The sequence below is a fragment of the Lagenorhynchus albirostris genome, chromosome 16 (genome assembly GCF_949774975.1).
Source record: "Lagenorhynchus albirostris chromosome 16, mLagAlb1.1, whole genome shotgun sequence".
NCBI lineage: Eukaryota > Metazoa > Chordata > Mammalia > Artiodactyla > Delphinidae > Lagenorhynchus > Lagenorhynchus albirostris.
Window position 1 is genome coordinate 13,019,646 of NC_083110.1, and position 15,577 is coordinate 13,035,222.

Below are 15,577 nucleotides of genomic sequence, written 5' to 3' on the forward strand. Positions count from 1 at the left end.
GGAACTAAGATCCCATAGGCCAAGCGGCATGGTCAAACAGAAACCAAAATCACCCTATGATTCTGACCCAGGTCATCTATAGATACACTCCGAAAACTGTTGCCCAGCCACAGTGGGCACCAGAATCATCTAGGAAGCTTTTAAACATCCCTGATGCCAGGTCCTACCACCAGCCTGCTCCGGGGTGGAGCCTAACCCTTCCTGCCAGTCTAATGTGCAGCTGGGGTGAGAATCACTGCCCTATAGGATAGAGCACCTTCTGACCAACTGTCCCATATTCATCCCAGTGGGGGAAGGACACAGGTGAGGGAGGGAAGAAGATAAAAAGCAGCTGGCGGCAGGGAGTGAATGCACCAAGTGGGAACTCTCTGCCTGGGGCCCACACTCCAACGCAGCACCCAGCACTTGGCTGTCCTTTTAGCTCTACCCTGTCATCTATACTGTCAAGGACAAAGCTTACTTTACCCGCCATCCTCTCTACTTATCATCACTTCTAGGTTTCAAATGGAAGCAAAAGCAAAAATTCTTATAGGAGTGATGACCATGGTGAAAGTTAATTTCCTGCTTTTCTATAAAAGGGGAAAAATGCAGGAGGGGATCAATGCAGAAGGAGATCATGATACAAAAATTAGAAGATGATTACATCCATTTATCTGTTTTTTTTTTTTAATGAAAACAGGAGAAAGTGGTATAAGACAGTATATCAAACAAGTAAACAAAAAAAAAATACCTCCACCATGCTAACACACCTAAGTGAACTGAAAGGTTACAGGAAGGTAAGCATCTCTCTCCAAAGAATCAGAAGTTTACAAAACAAAAGAGCAGAATAATTGGACTGTCTCAGGAGAGCATGACTTTTATTTTTCTAAGCACCCTGGAGTGCAGAGGCAAAAACAAAGGAATGGACAGTTGCCTGCTCTCTCTTCACTTGTGACATTTGGTTCTGTCCCCAATGGTGGCGGCAATGCTATTAACCCCATCCTTTGATGTGGCAAGTCCTCAAAATCTGCTGGCTGGTTTCTGGCAAGGGAACGAGCACTTTCACCTTTGCAGCTCCAAAGAACACAAACATGAACACCATTGCCAGCCAGGAGAGAAAGAAGTCTTTTCCAGTCTCTCCCCATTGTCCCAAATGGCCACGCCTGGGTGCACTGCTTCTAGAGCATCACGCAACCTCCCATAATGCCATCTGGCTGCTGCACAGCAGCCCAAGAAAAGCCCTAAGAGGAGCAGCTTCAAGAATCTGCAGGCAGCCTGTGCCGAGACAGTCGCCCCACTGCTCTGGGTCCAAGCCACATGCCCCGGCCAGCCTCTGTAGTCTCCAGCCGAGCAGGCATGAGGGAAGGAGGGGAAACTTTGAGAAGATTCTAACGATGATGATATTGTTAATGGTGATGATGATAGTTACAATAAAGCTGTCAACATGACTATGATGTCACCTATCAATGTGGTCACATCAGCAAAACATCCCAAGTTAGGGGAACGGAGTGGGGGAGAAGCTGGGATCTTTTAGTAATGGTATTATGTGGTCCCAAAGGATGGTTAGAATTCCACTTTTCTGTTATATCAATAGTTACAGTTTCTGGGAATTCCCTGGCGGTCCAGTGGTTAAGACTCTGTGCTTTCATTGCCATGGGCTGGGGTGCAATCCCTGGTAGGGGAGCTGAGATTCCACAAGCGGCACGGCATGGCCAAAAAAAAAGATACCTAAGATCTTGTTTTCTAAACTAGTTCTCAGGAAAAAATGGTGACTCTATGGGCATCACAAAAGCAAACACGGGACCCCATTTTAAGGTTGCATCTCCACAGAAGCATGTTTCTCATCATCAAAACGTATACTTTGCAGGGGATTTCAAACCTAGCTGCACTGTGGAATCACCTTGAGGGCTTAAAAATGACCAGTGTCTGAGCCTTCTCTTGACCCATGAAGACAGGATCTCTGGGGTTGAGGCCAGGTTGCTAAAGGGCTCCAGGTAATCTCCATGTCAAGTTCCTGACCGAAAGGAGTGCACCACCGCCCTAGCTTACATGATTGCTCTTCTTGGTGGAAAAGCCTAAAATCAAAGACCTGACTGCTTTTAGTTATTTAAATTGATAGCTTTTATTTTTTAACCCACATCAAACATGGCTATGGAAAAAGATTTCAAATATCCTGAAATCCCAATGGTATCATAATACCATCCGTTCTTAGGAATTCTCTAAACAGTGGAACTAAGACAATTTCCAAGAATTAAATGTACTCTTACTTAGCCATATCAAGGAATAACTTTTAATTACCATTTTCTATTAACACTTTCTATGTATCAGACACAGTGCCAGGATTTTCAAACGTTATCTTTTTGATCTACATAAGATGTATTAGGAAGATATTAATGACCCTCCTTCTACCTGCAGTATAACCACAGGATTTTTGCTAGACTCTACTCAAGGCTCCCGCCATTTAACCCTAGCATTTATTACCTAATGCAGGTTCATAACTGGTCCGTAGGTTTGCATTCTTTTACTTTGGGAATTTGATTGGAAACCTTTTTTTAATGGATACTCTTTAACATAACTGAACATGCTAACATCCTTCAAGGGCTTACACTGGACAAACTAATGTCTAAATAATAATGATAACTTGACCACCTCAAGCACCTTTGAGAATAATACACAGAGTACTGTGGTCTTCAGATCTTCTTTGGCCCTAAGTCCCAAAAGTCTTTACCAAAGTCATTTCTATTTATTCATAAAAGTCTTTCAACGTTCCTATAGCAGACACACACACACACACACACACAAACCACTAAACACTACTAGTTAAATCAGTATATACACTCAGAGCCAGTATTCATCACTCCTTCTTCTATGTTCCCACTACATGTGGCTTGTGCCTCTCTTCTCTCTTTTTCTTATTTTATTTTTATTTTTTTTCCTGGCCTGCATTATTACTAGCCATTACTTGTCTTTCTCTTCACTATGCTGAAAATTCCTCAGGGTCAGGCCATACCTTATATTCTTTATGTTCTTTCCACATTCCTGCATGTAGTAGGCACTGAATAAATGTTTGCTGAATTTAACAGAAAAGGGTATTAAGCTATAGCTTGGGAAGCAGTGCAAAGCAGAGGGCTAGAGGAGTGTTGTCCAAACTCTGTGATGCATCGTGGGTCGTCAGATCAATTGTGAATTGTGAGCAGCACTGTTTAAAACTGAAATTCAGGGGCTTCCCTGGTGGCGCAGTGGTTGAGAGACTGCCTGCCAATGCAGGGGACACGGGTTCGTGCCCCGGTCCGGGAAGATCCCACATGCCGCGGAGCGGCTGGGCCCGTGAGCCATGGCCGCTGAGCCTGCGCGTCCGGAGCCTGTGCTCCGCAACGGGAGAGGCCACAGCACTGAGAGGCCCGCGTACAGCAAAAAAAGAAAACTGAAATTCAGACTCAAATGAAATCGATGAAAGCAGAAAATACAAGAGCACCTCCTGCATCATGGTAAGGGTTAAGCGCTACTTTGAAACTTGGCTTCAGTGTTTATACGTGTGCCTGTGTATGCAGGCAGGGTTGGGTTGTAAAACACATCACAGTCAAAAACACTGAATGCCCCTCGTCTAGAACATGGACCCTGGAGTCATTTTTCCTGAGTTCCTAGTTGAGGTTAGACCACAATTAATAGCAGACTATTAGTCATGTGACTTTCAGCAAGTTAAAAACCTTCTCAGTTTCTTCATCTATAAAATGAGAATAGAATAGGAAGAATTTCTTCCTCTTAGGATTTTTATGAGGAATATAGGAAATAAACTCTGTGAAGCACTAGGTGTGGTACTTGACACAGAGTAAATGTTTATAGGTATTGTTACTGTTGTGGCATCTTTTAAAGGCTTGCTTAGAAAAACCTGAAAGAGTTTTTCCCCCGCTCCAATTTCTCACTTCCCAATCGTTCCTCAACTCAATATTTTCTGGCTCGCACGCATCCAGACAAGAAAAATGTCCTTACTGTGGTTTTTGTTTCATTTCTAAGTGCAAAAGACAACCAAAGATGATTATTCCTGCCCTCTTGGAGCTTCTGGCCTGCCACAAATGAATAATGTGATTCAAAAATTATAAATAAAAATGAAAACATGATTTTACAAATCCATGTTTTGTTCATATGATATTAGGAATTTAGATCTTTCAATACCCAGCTAGCTACCTAATTCTTTCCGTTTTCCTCTAAAGATCTGCAACAATTCAGCCCTAACCACCCCTCCAGGATGTCCCCAAACCTGTGCTTCCCAAGCCACTGTCACAATTCAGCCCTTAAGCTGGGCTCCTTCCCTCCTGTGTGCCTTTGACTCTTCGGTCCCCGACCAGCTGCTGCAGGGCTGTAATCCTTTCTCCAGCTCGCCTACTGGCAAACTCCGCCTCTTCCTTCAAGACTTAGCCTAAACGTCTCCTCCTACTTGATGCCATCCAGACCCTCCAACAGTTACTCATTCCTCCTCGAAGGTCTCACGATACTTTGGGCAATCTTTGCTCTTACTACTTTTATCACAATATGTTATTATTTGTTAAGGTATGTAGCCCACAAGCCCTAGCACTAAGTCCCTAGCACTGAGAACTGTACTTGGCAGACAGTGAAAGCTCAACAAATCTTTATAGAATGAATAAATGCATGAATGTGTAGAAAAGCTACTGACCTAAATCTCCTGTATATCAAAATGATTCATCAAACAGCTTTCATTCAACAAAAAGAATTGAGTACATTTGGAAGGCATTTGTGTATTTCGAAGAAAATGAATTGAATGCATTTAGAAGGTACTGTGGAGTGAAGGTGGTGTGGTCTCTGCTTCCTTGGCACTTAGAGCCCGCTCCCATCGTTGAATCTGAAAGGCTAGCTAAATACACGGGTAAACATAAAGTTGATTTTTTTAATTCAAAGTTTTTACCAATATAATATCAGGTGGTATGTCTTCAATGATCAGATAATTACCCGATTCTTTCAGGTTTGGGTTTTTTTAATTAATTTTTATTGGACTACAGTTGCTTCACAATGTTGTGTTAGTTTCTGCTGTACAGCAAAGTGAGTCAGCTATATACACATATCCCCTCTTTTTTAGATTTCCTTCCCATTTAGGTCACCACAGAGCATTGCATAGAGTTCTTGTGCTCTACAGGGTTCTCACTAGGTATCTATTTCACACACAGTAGTGTACATACATCAATCCCAATCTCCCAGTTCATCCCACCCCCTTCCCTCCTCAGTGTCCGTAAGTTTGTTCTCTACATCTGTGTCTCTGTTTCTGCTTTGTAAATAAGTTCATCTGTACCATTTTTCTAGAATCCACATATAAGCAATATTACACGATATTTGTTTTTCTCTTTCTGACTTACTTCACTCTGTATGACAGTCTCTAGGTTCAGATTAAATGTTAGACATCCAGAGTTGGTTGACACACTCTTGGAAGTGCAAGGGAGGGTTGACTCATCACTGGAGCCACGACAAGGACAAACTGTGGCTCAGAACTGTCATTGAGAGCCTTCTGCCGGTCTTCTGTCAGTCAGCTCAGTCACAATAAGGTATGTGGTTTCTCTGAACATGCCATGCTTCTTTTATTTACTCAGATGCTTCCTTCCCATTGTCAACGTCTGCTCTGAACTTTGCAGGTAGAGTCAGGCCCACTTGTTTGTAAAACAGCTCCCTGGCAAAGGGAAGAACACATCGCATCCAAGAAACTCAGCTTTAAAAATAGTACATTAAAGAATTTAACCGCATAGTTCTCCTAAGAACCGGTTATTAAAAAGAATTTGGGATTGCAATCACATGCAAGTCCACTAGTTTTGTTCTCATTTTATATTTTTGGATCCATATAAATACACTTTTAAAAAAAAAAGACCCTAGGGGATATATTGTATATGTAATAAGTGATTCACTTTGCTGTATACCTGAAACGAACACAACATTGTAAATCAACTATACTCCAATAAAATTTTTTTAAAAAGGGAATTCCCTGGCAGTCCAGTGATTAGGACGCTGAGCTTTCACTCTTGAGGGCCCAGGTTTGATCCCTGGTTGGAGAGCTAGGATCCTGCAGGCTGCGTGGCTTGGCCAAAAAAAAAAAGAGGGAATGAAAAAAAAAACCTAAACTTCCGTATTAACACATCTCACAAAAGTCAAACCCTTAACTTATTCACCCTGTTGCAATTCAAGGACATCCCCAGGTAGCTCGCTGTTAAGAAGAGAGACAGACTACATGGTGAAATCTTTCCAGGGTAAAGATAATGAAGATTTCTTTGTCTAAACACCATAAGACAAGCCTATAAATACACCTTGTCCCAGTGGAAACCCGGATCGATTTTCCAGCTGATTATTATCTCACATTGGGGTGAGAAGGAAGGAGCAGGAAGGAGAATATTTAGAGATCAGCTCTGAGTCCTCGAATTAAACCGCACTAATTGTCCCTGAAAGGGATAATTAACACAAGCAGTTAACTGCTGGGGCCTCTGAATTATGTCAACAGCATGGCCATCGAAAAAGGGCATTCTTTGACCTTAAAGGCCTTGTAAATCTATCACAGTCCAGCATTTGCCAAAGAGCTCTTCCAAAGCTATCACACTTTAGGTATGGTGCGTACTGGAACGTCTTTCAGCAAAGGAGAAATGGGTTAGAGCTCTGATGGACTGAGTGTAGGATCATGGAACTCTGAAGCCAGAAGGAAGCCTGGAAATCATCTAGCACATTGACAGCATACGGGCCAAATCTGATCTCTAGATCTCTAGAGGTGTTTTGTTTGGCCTGCCCAATATTCTATTCTATTCTATTTAGTTTAATCTATTTTATTTTATTTTTTGTTTTTAGCCATTTTGAATGAATTGCCAATGTTTGCACATCAAAAATCTGAATTCCCGGATTTTTTTGAAAACTCAGAAGATCTGGCAACACTGGGCCCTTGTTCTTATGTAACAATTGGCTGGAACTGAGTAGCTCTGGCCCTCGTTGAATGGGCATGTTCTCTCCAGTGCCTTCTACTCTCTCTCGTCTCCCTGACACAGGACGTAGGTCGACTTGTGTTGAGAGTCTCACCTGTGCTCTCCCTACCTCCCACGCCGGTCTGCTTTGCTCCTCTGTGATGCCCATCTGTCCTGGGTGAACCTTGTGAATATGCTATCCTCGATCTTAAGAACTCCTCAATTTCCTCCTCTGTACAAGGAGCCTGAGGTTTAGAGATGTCTTATTAGGGGAGAGATCAGTCTCAAGAGCCCTTACTGACCCATCCAGCGAATGGCCACCTATTTCCAATCCTGCTCTCAGGCTCAGAAGAGAAAATAGTGGAATTTGTAAATCATTCAGAGTCTGAGAAAAGATGAAAAGATCTAGAGATTTAACAGAGTCATTATAGGCAAAATGAGGGCCAGACACTTAAACGCAAGTTGGTACCATCATTTCCCTTTATCCCACCCTCATATCATGCTATGCTGCCAGGCTCTTGTTTCAGCTTATCTTGATTCCACACAACCCACAGCCCACAAAGCTCGGTCCAAGTAGTAGTGGTGAAGTTCTGGTGAAGAAATCTCCGATGATGCTATCTACACTGGTGTGTCCTTTTGCTTAGTACGTGCTTTGCATAACTTGCACACGATTATATAGAATCCAATCTGTTGTCTGAATATACACTTTAGCATGTCGTGTACAAACGAGTAGATTTGCTATACCACTTTCAGAGTAAAAAAAAAAATCAAGACACATGGTATTATATATGGGGTGCTGAAACACAAAAAGATCTGGTGCATTTGGGGGGATCTGCTGGGAATAGTGAAAAGAGTATATGAGACTGACACTCTTCCAGGGAATCTGCCAGGTCTGGTCTTTGTATTTAAGGCTGCTACATTCACTAATGTTTTTCTCATCTCATATGCCATCTCTTCTCAAAGAGCTTAGGAGTTTCCTTTGAGTGGGTCATAAAAGTACAAGATCATGTAACAGTTTGAAGATGTGTTAAAATATTGAAATATGTGCCATTATTGAATCTGTAAAGTAAAATTAATCAGAATGATGGCTAATGTACAGTTAACACACTGTGTTAAATATCTGAAAGTTGCCAAGGGAGTAGATCTTAAAAGTTCTCATCACACACACGAAAAAACTGTAACTATGTGTGGTGATACATGTTAATTAAACTTCCTGTGGTGATCATTTTGCAATATACCCATATTTAGAACCATTGTGTTGTACACCTAAAAGTAATATGTTATATGGCAACTGTATCTCAATTAAACAAATAAACTAAAATAAAATCAGAATGCTGGGAATGTGGATGCAAAGAAAAAACAGAGAACCACTTCTACACGTAGCAGGCCCAACTGCTAACTACTATTAATAACAGGCATCATATAGTATGCCCCCGCCCAAAGGATAGGCTCTCGAGACAGACTTTTTGGGTTCAAATCCTGGTCATGCCATTTACTTAGCCGAGTGACCTTATTAAAATTCTCAGATTAAGATAAAAATTATGCCTCCCTAGATAAAACAAGGTATGTGGTTCAGTTGACATACCGTGTTTAATCAAGATGAATAATAATAATCATTATTATTATCTGTAATTGAAACAGTGAACAGAAAGTGACTTTACCCTGCATACTGGCTCAGGAAAGCGGAGATGTTTTCCTATCCAAAGTTTTAATCAAACTAAAAGTTGTTATACCATAAGATTACAGATTCAGAGGGAAAATAACTGTTGGATTTGAATAAAGCATTGAAGGCTATCTGAAACACATTATTACTCTTTTACATTTATAGGAAGCAAATACTATTAAGATTTTATTCATTGACTTCTTTAGGGAAAGCTCACAAAATTGAACTTCAGGGAATAAACCACAGTTAAGGACGTTAACGATGTTGGTATAAATACAATAATAATGTTCAATCATATTTTAATTTCTTAGCATGGCTTGTCACGTCCTCCATAATCTAGCCCCATCCGACCTCCCAGCCTTATCTATCTTAAATTCCAGGCTCCAGCCGCTCCAAACTGCTCTGCTACCTTGGAACACACCAGACTTCCAGCAGCCCTCATTTCCATCAAGAAAATCCTCTTCCTTCTTCAAGTGCCGGCTCAAATGCTACACTCACCACGCAACTTTTCTCAGTTCTTAACCTTGAATAAACCTCTCCTTTTCTCTGCCATTCAGTAGCACACTATTGATGTCACTGCCATATGATTCCATTTTTACTATCTTGTATTATAGATATTTGTAAACATGCCTGTCTTTCCCACCAGACTAAACTCTTTGAAAGCACGGGTCATGTGTTCTTTCCTTGAACTCAGTTTTAAGTCACAGGTTCAATCTCATTATCTGCAGGGAATACCCTGATGTCTGCAAAGAACCTCCCAAAGAAAAGGCCAACTAGCTCAAAATATATGCATTCTTGCACTCTTTAATTAAAATTAAAGTCACTAGGTGATACTTTCTTGTAAAGCTATAGTTAAACCAGCAAGACATTGTTTCTTTTGTACTTTCCTACTGGCTTTCTATACCCAACTGCACTGTATGAATTAAGCTCAAGAGATAGCTCGCTTCGAAAAAAGACTACAAAACCTAGGGGTTCAAAAGATTGAGGTGAGAAAATAAAGCTTGAAAATCTGACTACATCTAATTGTCATCCTCTAGCACTAGTTTCATGACCAGGTCCACCCCCAAAGCACCACCATCTGCCCTGATACAGATTCAGACACCCATCACCACCATCTTCTGAGTCGCAGTCAGAAATCAGAAAAGATTTCCTAGTGTCCTGATCTACCCCTGCATATCTTTTGTCCTTTTCTATATTCATCCCACTGACAGGAAGGGTCCTTGTTACCCCTCTTGCCTACTCACAGAAGAGAAGAAACAGAGAAGGACGTTCTTAGGCAGTCAGTGCAGAGTTGTTGCAAAATTGCAGGTTAAGCTATTTTATCATGTCATTTCCACTTCCCAGGGCCTTCAAAAAAATATTTTTTTTTCTAGCAATGATATGGGTAACCCTGTTATCTGGATCCACGAGGTATTTAAAAGAAGGTGTAATCCTACCATGAATAATTGGTGCTTTCACTTCAGAATCTTCTCTATCTTCCTCAGCTGTTCTGAACCAGCCAGAACAATTCCTCACAGCTGAAGCCAACTCAAATCTAAGACACTTAGGACATAACCAAATGAACAGGATTTGACGGGACAACTGAAAATCCTACTGCGGGGAGGGGGAGGAACCCACCTGCAATCTGAACTAGAATCCAGGTAATTCAGGATTACACCCAAACTAACTGTGACCCGGGAGACTGATCCAAAAAATATTATATTAAATAACTTACTATGTAAGTCATATGCATATTTAGTGTAAATCCTACCTAAACCTCCGGGATGGATGGCCTTGGGCTAGATTAGACAAGGCATCCTAAGAAACACTGACACTTATCTGTTTTTGATGACCAAGGTTTTAAGTGGTTGTTAGTTCCCTCCAAAGCCTCTGGCAGCTGCTGAAGCTAGAGCAGGTTGCCTGGGGAGAGCCACAGATGGAGCGTGAAGCACCAAGTCCTCCCAAGTTCCCGCTCTGTGTCCAGGTGGCCGAGGCGCCCGTGCCTCCTGCGCTCGCCCGAGCTGCGCGCTGCTTTCCTCCCAGCTCAGGAGCCCCCCGCGGGCGCCCCCAACGCGACCCTCCTGGGGACACCTGCGCGCACCAGCGAGGCCTTGCTGCCCTCTGGGAAACTGGGGCTCACCTGGGTCGCTTCCCCCCACCCCCTACTCTGCCACCAGCAGTCCCAGAAGCTGTCTCGGGAGTCCCGGAGCAGATGTCTTCCCTGAGCCCAATCCGAGGGCACCGGCCTCCCTCCAGGACTCCCTTTCTCCCCTCTAACAACTCCGTGCCAAATGCCGCCGTCGGAGCCCCGGGAAAACTGGCCCACCGCGGAGAAAGGGTGGCGGGGGTCATGGGGTGGGCGCAAACGCACCGAGGACACTCTCAGTCCCCGAGACACACACTCCCAACAAGGCACCGGTTCCGAGCTGCTCGGCCGTGGATGGCAGGGTCGCCTCCTTCTACGGCTCCGAGACGGAGGAGGTACTTCTCGCCTCCGGGAGGCTAGGCAGACGGGCGGCCGCCGACCACTGGCACCCTCCCCGCGAGCTCCAGCCCTTTACCTGGGTACCGGCCTCGGCGGGTCTCCGGGGCGCAGCACAGGGCGCAGTGCCCCGGGCGAGTGGTGCGGAGAGGACCGCGGCCGCCGCTCTCCCCTGCAGCTCCGGGCCTGCCGGGCGGCTATTTATCCGGGGGCCCGGCCCCGGCCCCTGCCGGAGTATTGGGCAATCGGTCCCGCTACGCGCTGCCCCGCGAGCCGCCGCCCTCTGCCCCCGCCGAGCCCCGCGGCGGCGGCGGGGGCCACGTGGAGGGAGGGAGCCGGCCTCTCCTGTGGGCTCCACCTTCTCGTCGTGGTCCTCCTCCTCGGGAAGTTATTCCCTGTGTTTCCCCCCCGCCCCGTCTCTCTTCTTTGCGGGGCACCCCGGCCAGTCTGAACCGGTTGTGACTGAGTGAGCGGGGAAGGAGAAGGAGGCGGAGGAGATGGAGGTGGAAAAGCGGGCGGTAGGGGCGCTGCTCCCGCTCTCGCGGCTCCCGGCCGGGCCGGGCCGGCCAGGAGGAGGGAGGGCACTGCGGGGGCCGCTGCTCGGGCCCAGCTCCGGCGCGGAGCCACCAAGGCCGCGGGAGAGCGGGGCACCGCCGGCCACGGGCCCTCTCGGTGCGCGCACGAGCGCGTCCCCCGGCGCCGCTGCGCCCCGCCGCCCACCGCGTGCCCGCGCCGGCCCGCCCAGGACAGTGTGCATTTGGAGGGAGCCCGGGTCTGAGGATGAGTGCGAGTCTCCCTGGGTCTCCCAGGTTCCTGGACGGCAGGGCGCCCTCCTGGCCGGAGCTGTATCCCCAGCTGGCAGTGATCCCAGAGAGACGGGCACCAGAACTTTGTGGAGTCGGTGCTCCTGGGCAGTGAGGAGTGAGGATGCCAAGTGCTGCCCTTTGTGACAGCTCTATGGGAAAGGGGGGCGCCCCTGAAGTGCACATAGTGTGCTGAGGGAGAGAGGCTGCATCTGAGGACGTTTAGTCTGTATGGCAGGTGAGCCGTACTAACAATACACTCCTATCTTTAGCTGAAAGGTAATGAGCGTGAGTGCTGAGATTCCCACAGTCACTGCGGCAGACTGGGGACAGTCCATAGGTGGGTACCTAGGGCTTACCAGGTGTGGCAACCCCGTAAAATGATGTGCACTTTTTGTGTTCCTGCGTATATAGGTCTTTCTGAGAAGGGACACCATATCTTCTACCAGCTTCTCAGAGGGGGCTGGGACCACCCATCACCGAAATGAACATTTCCTTTAGACACTGAACCTCCTCTAATTCTGACCTAGACAAAGACCCTACACCTTGCAAAGGGTTGGTTTCTGAAGTCAAATGAAGCTGCATAAGCTTCCTGAGCCGCGGTTTTTCATCTTGCATGCGTCCAGAAGTCTATGTGAGATGAAAGTTCCCAAAACACCTGTGGACCCTGGCCACGCTGGCGAGTGTTCTTACAGGTAGGAAAATAGCAGTTCATCTATTCGTCTCACATCATTCCTTTCCACTCAATTTACCGCCTTCCATTCAGGTTATGGGGAAAAGAATGGCCAGTGCTAGTTGATACTATTTTGTTTTGTCCTCAGAGGGAGAAAGATTAGAGGGAAAAAAGTAACAGTAAGAATCAGAGGAAGGTGGTCCCAGAAATAGTTTCTGGAAGGAAAAATGGAGAGGGGATACAATGGGGGCTTCTCATCCTCTTCTATTTCTGACCTGGTTTGCCGTTACTCAAGTGTGTTCACTTAGTAATAATGCATTGACCTGTACACTGATCATTTGTGTACTTTTCTCTACTTGTTTTGATAAAAGATATTTTTAGAAAGCTTTTTCTTTGATTCAGATACCCCCTAACCACCTGAGCAAATATCTTGATAGTTGGTCGAACCAATCAATGTATATGAAATTACATTTGGGGGACAGGGAAACCCTGCTTGAAAAATATTTCTGTGTTCACCAGTGGGTTTCTGAAGTTGCCATGTCCATGTTCTCATCTCCACCGAGTTTTCCCAGATTTCTTTTTTTTTTTTCCCAGATTTCTTATACAGAGAATGTATGACCAGCATTCCCATGTTTGCTCAGACAGTCCACGCCTATCAACTGAGAACTGAAAATTAGCTCATTCTTACACACAGCATGGTTCCAACTTTAGTGTAAGACTGAATTCCGGGGTCAAAAACTCAAAATGACTGGGGGTCCAGACTCATAATGTCGTGAATGATGTGGGCAGAACGTAGCCTGGAGAAGGCAGGGAGCATGGAAGCTGGCTGGCTGCTGGAGCGGGGGCAGGGGGGGAGGCGCCCGTTGGCTTAGGAAATTATTGCCTGCCTGGAATGTGAAAATTGCCTCCACCTTCCTGTGAAGGTTTTTTGTTCAGTCACACCTCAGCAGAGCATTTAGACACACGAGAGAACTCAGAAATCTAGTCCAACCTTGACACTTTACCTAGGAATGGAATTTGACCCAGAGAAGCCACGGATGAGTTCCTGATCAACCCCTGCCCCAGGACAGAGCGGGGCTGGGGAGCGGGTTTTGGCAGAGAGAGACTGTGCTACTCCAGTACCTCTCAGAGCAATCTGAAGTAGCTGGGTGTTGTTAGCTCCATTGCACAGAGAAGGAAACTGGAGTTGAGAGGGTTGTTACTCGCTAAATCTCTCAATCGGTAAAGACCAGAATGACCTCTCCACCACCCAGAGGTTTTATCCCCGGTGACGTGAAGATGCAAGATCTGTGTGTGAGGCGAGGGTCAGAGAAGTTCAGTACTGCTGGCTCTACAGCTCTGTGCAGCCCCTGCCCTTCTGGGTCTCTCTTGGACCCAGAAGTTGATGCACTTTCAACAAGGTGGAGGGAGAGGAAAAGGTGGGTCATGAAATAAACCGGATTTAAATGAGCCTCCCTTGGGAGGCAAGAGACCTAAGGGAAGGCATTTCAAGAAAAATGCATACAGAGGTGGTACCCTGAAGGAAGGCACTTGTTTTTTTGCCTTGTTAGTTATCATTTGGGGCATTTGTTAAGAAGTCTGTGATTTGTTAAATATTCTAAGGTCCCCCCCTTCTTAGACTATCTGCTGCCTGAAGCTTTTAGAGAATAAGACAGAGAAATTAACCTAAAATCGCTCTGCGGTCCTCAGCCCAGCAAGGGAGCCAGAAACATGGAGGACAGAGGCAGGCATTGGTTGGTAGGGGAGGGTTAGGACATTTGCACAGCCCCTGAGACGCCAGTCCAGTGCCTGCCCGGCTGACCAGACTTCCCTTCCTGACTTAGGACATCAGGGCAGGTTCCTTCTCTTTTGTATGTCTTGTTCTTCCCCTGTTTATGAATGGCAGCACAGCTACACAGACACTACACTTTGACATAAAAATAACTTAAAAAAATAGACTTTAGAGTTTTTACAGCAGTTAGCTCAGAGATCTGAAGATCATGCTATTAATTCCCTTTCATTCACTCATTCTCTAACAGATAAAAGATCAGAAAACAGTAGAAGTGGATTAATCCTTCCCCCTCATGCTTACAGAGCTTTTGTTGAAAAAGACAAATTTTCAAATGTCAGAAATGACCTTAAAGACACACTATATCAGTTTTTTCTTGCAACTCTCCAGAATATTGTTTCATCTTTTTCTTGCCTTTTCTTTCATCATGCTATCTGGCTTAAACGATTTTTAATCTTAGAGGAAGGTGGGGAAGAGGAATACATGCTATTCTTTGAGTTCCTGGTAATTGCCAAGAACTATGCAGTCTCATAACCACAAAGCAATCTCATGTGGTTAAGTATCATTATCTTCATTTTATAGATGAGGAAACTGGAATTTAGAGAGGTTAAGTTACTTGCTGAGTCACTCAGTTGGTAAGTGATGGAGTGAGATTCAGGCCCTGGTGTGGCTAATTGCTAAGCCTGTGCTGTTCCCAGTCTACCTTAGAAAAATGAGTCAAGGCGGGTACAAGCTAATGGAGCACTGTCTTCTCACTTGTATTAACTCATCTAAGGCTCACAGTAAACCTAAAAAGTAGGTGCTCTTATTATCATCCACGTTTTGCCAGTGATGAAAATGACTAGAAGGAAGTTAAATAATTTGACCCCAATCACACAGTTAATGAGGGGCAGGCTAGGTTCAAATGCAGGCATCCAGGCTACAGAGGGCCATGCTATGAACCACCACCCTGTCTCATGAAAATGGAAATGAGAGATGTAAAATTACATGGAATATGCATCTCCTTCTGTGTGTGTGTGTCTGTGTGTGTGTGTCTGTGTGTGTGTGTGTGTGTCTGTGTGTGTGTGTGGACACATATACACACTTTCCACTTTCCATCCTTCTGACCTGCATTGCTTGGTTTCAAGGCCATAGCCAAAAACACCCTACGTCTTCACGAATACTGTTTCCGAAACACTCAGTTTATCTCCAGGTGTTGGACTGACAGCATCTGTAAAGTGCTCGTTGTCTGTCTGCACAGCGAAACTATAAACTCCCAACAGCAGGTACCAGATGTGTCCTGTTCATCA

General features: G+C 45.1%; 1 protein-coding gene across 1 annotated transcript in view; it reads right to left on the reverse strand.

Moving 5' to 3' along the window:
• SLC16A9 (solute carrier family 16 member 9) overlaps window positions 1–11,238 on the reverse strand; it is a 68,724-nt gene extending 57,486 nt beyond the window's left edge. Inside the window, exon 1 of the mRNA XM_060125750.1 lies at window positions 11,124–11,238. The gene's annotated coding sequence lies outside the window, so the exon portion shown is untranslated. The remainder of the gene's footprint in view (window positions 1–11,123) is intronic.
• Window positions 11,239–15,577: the final 4,339 nt, after the last annotated feature.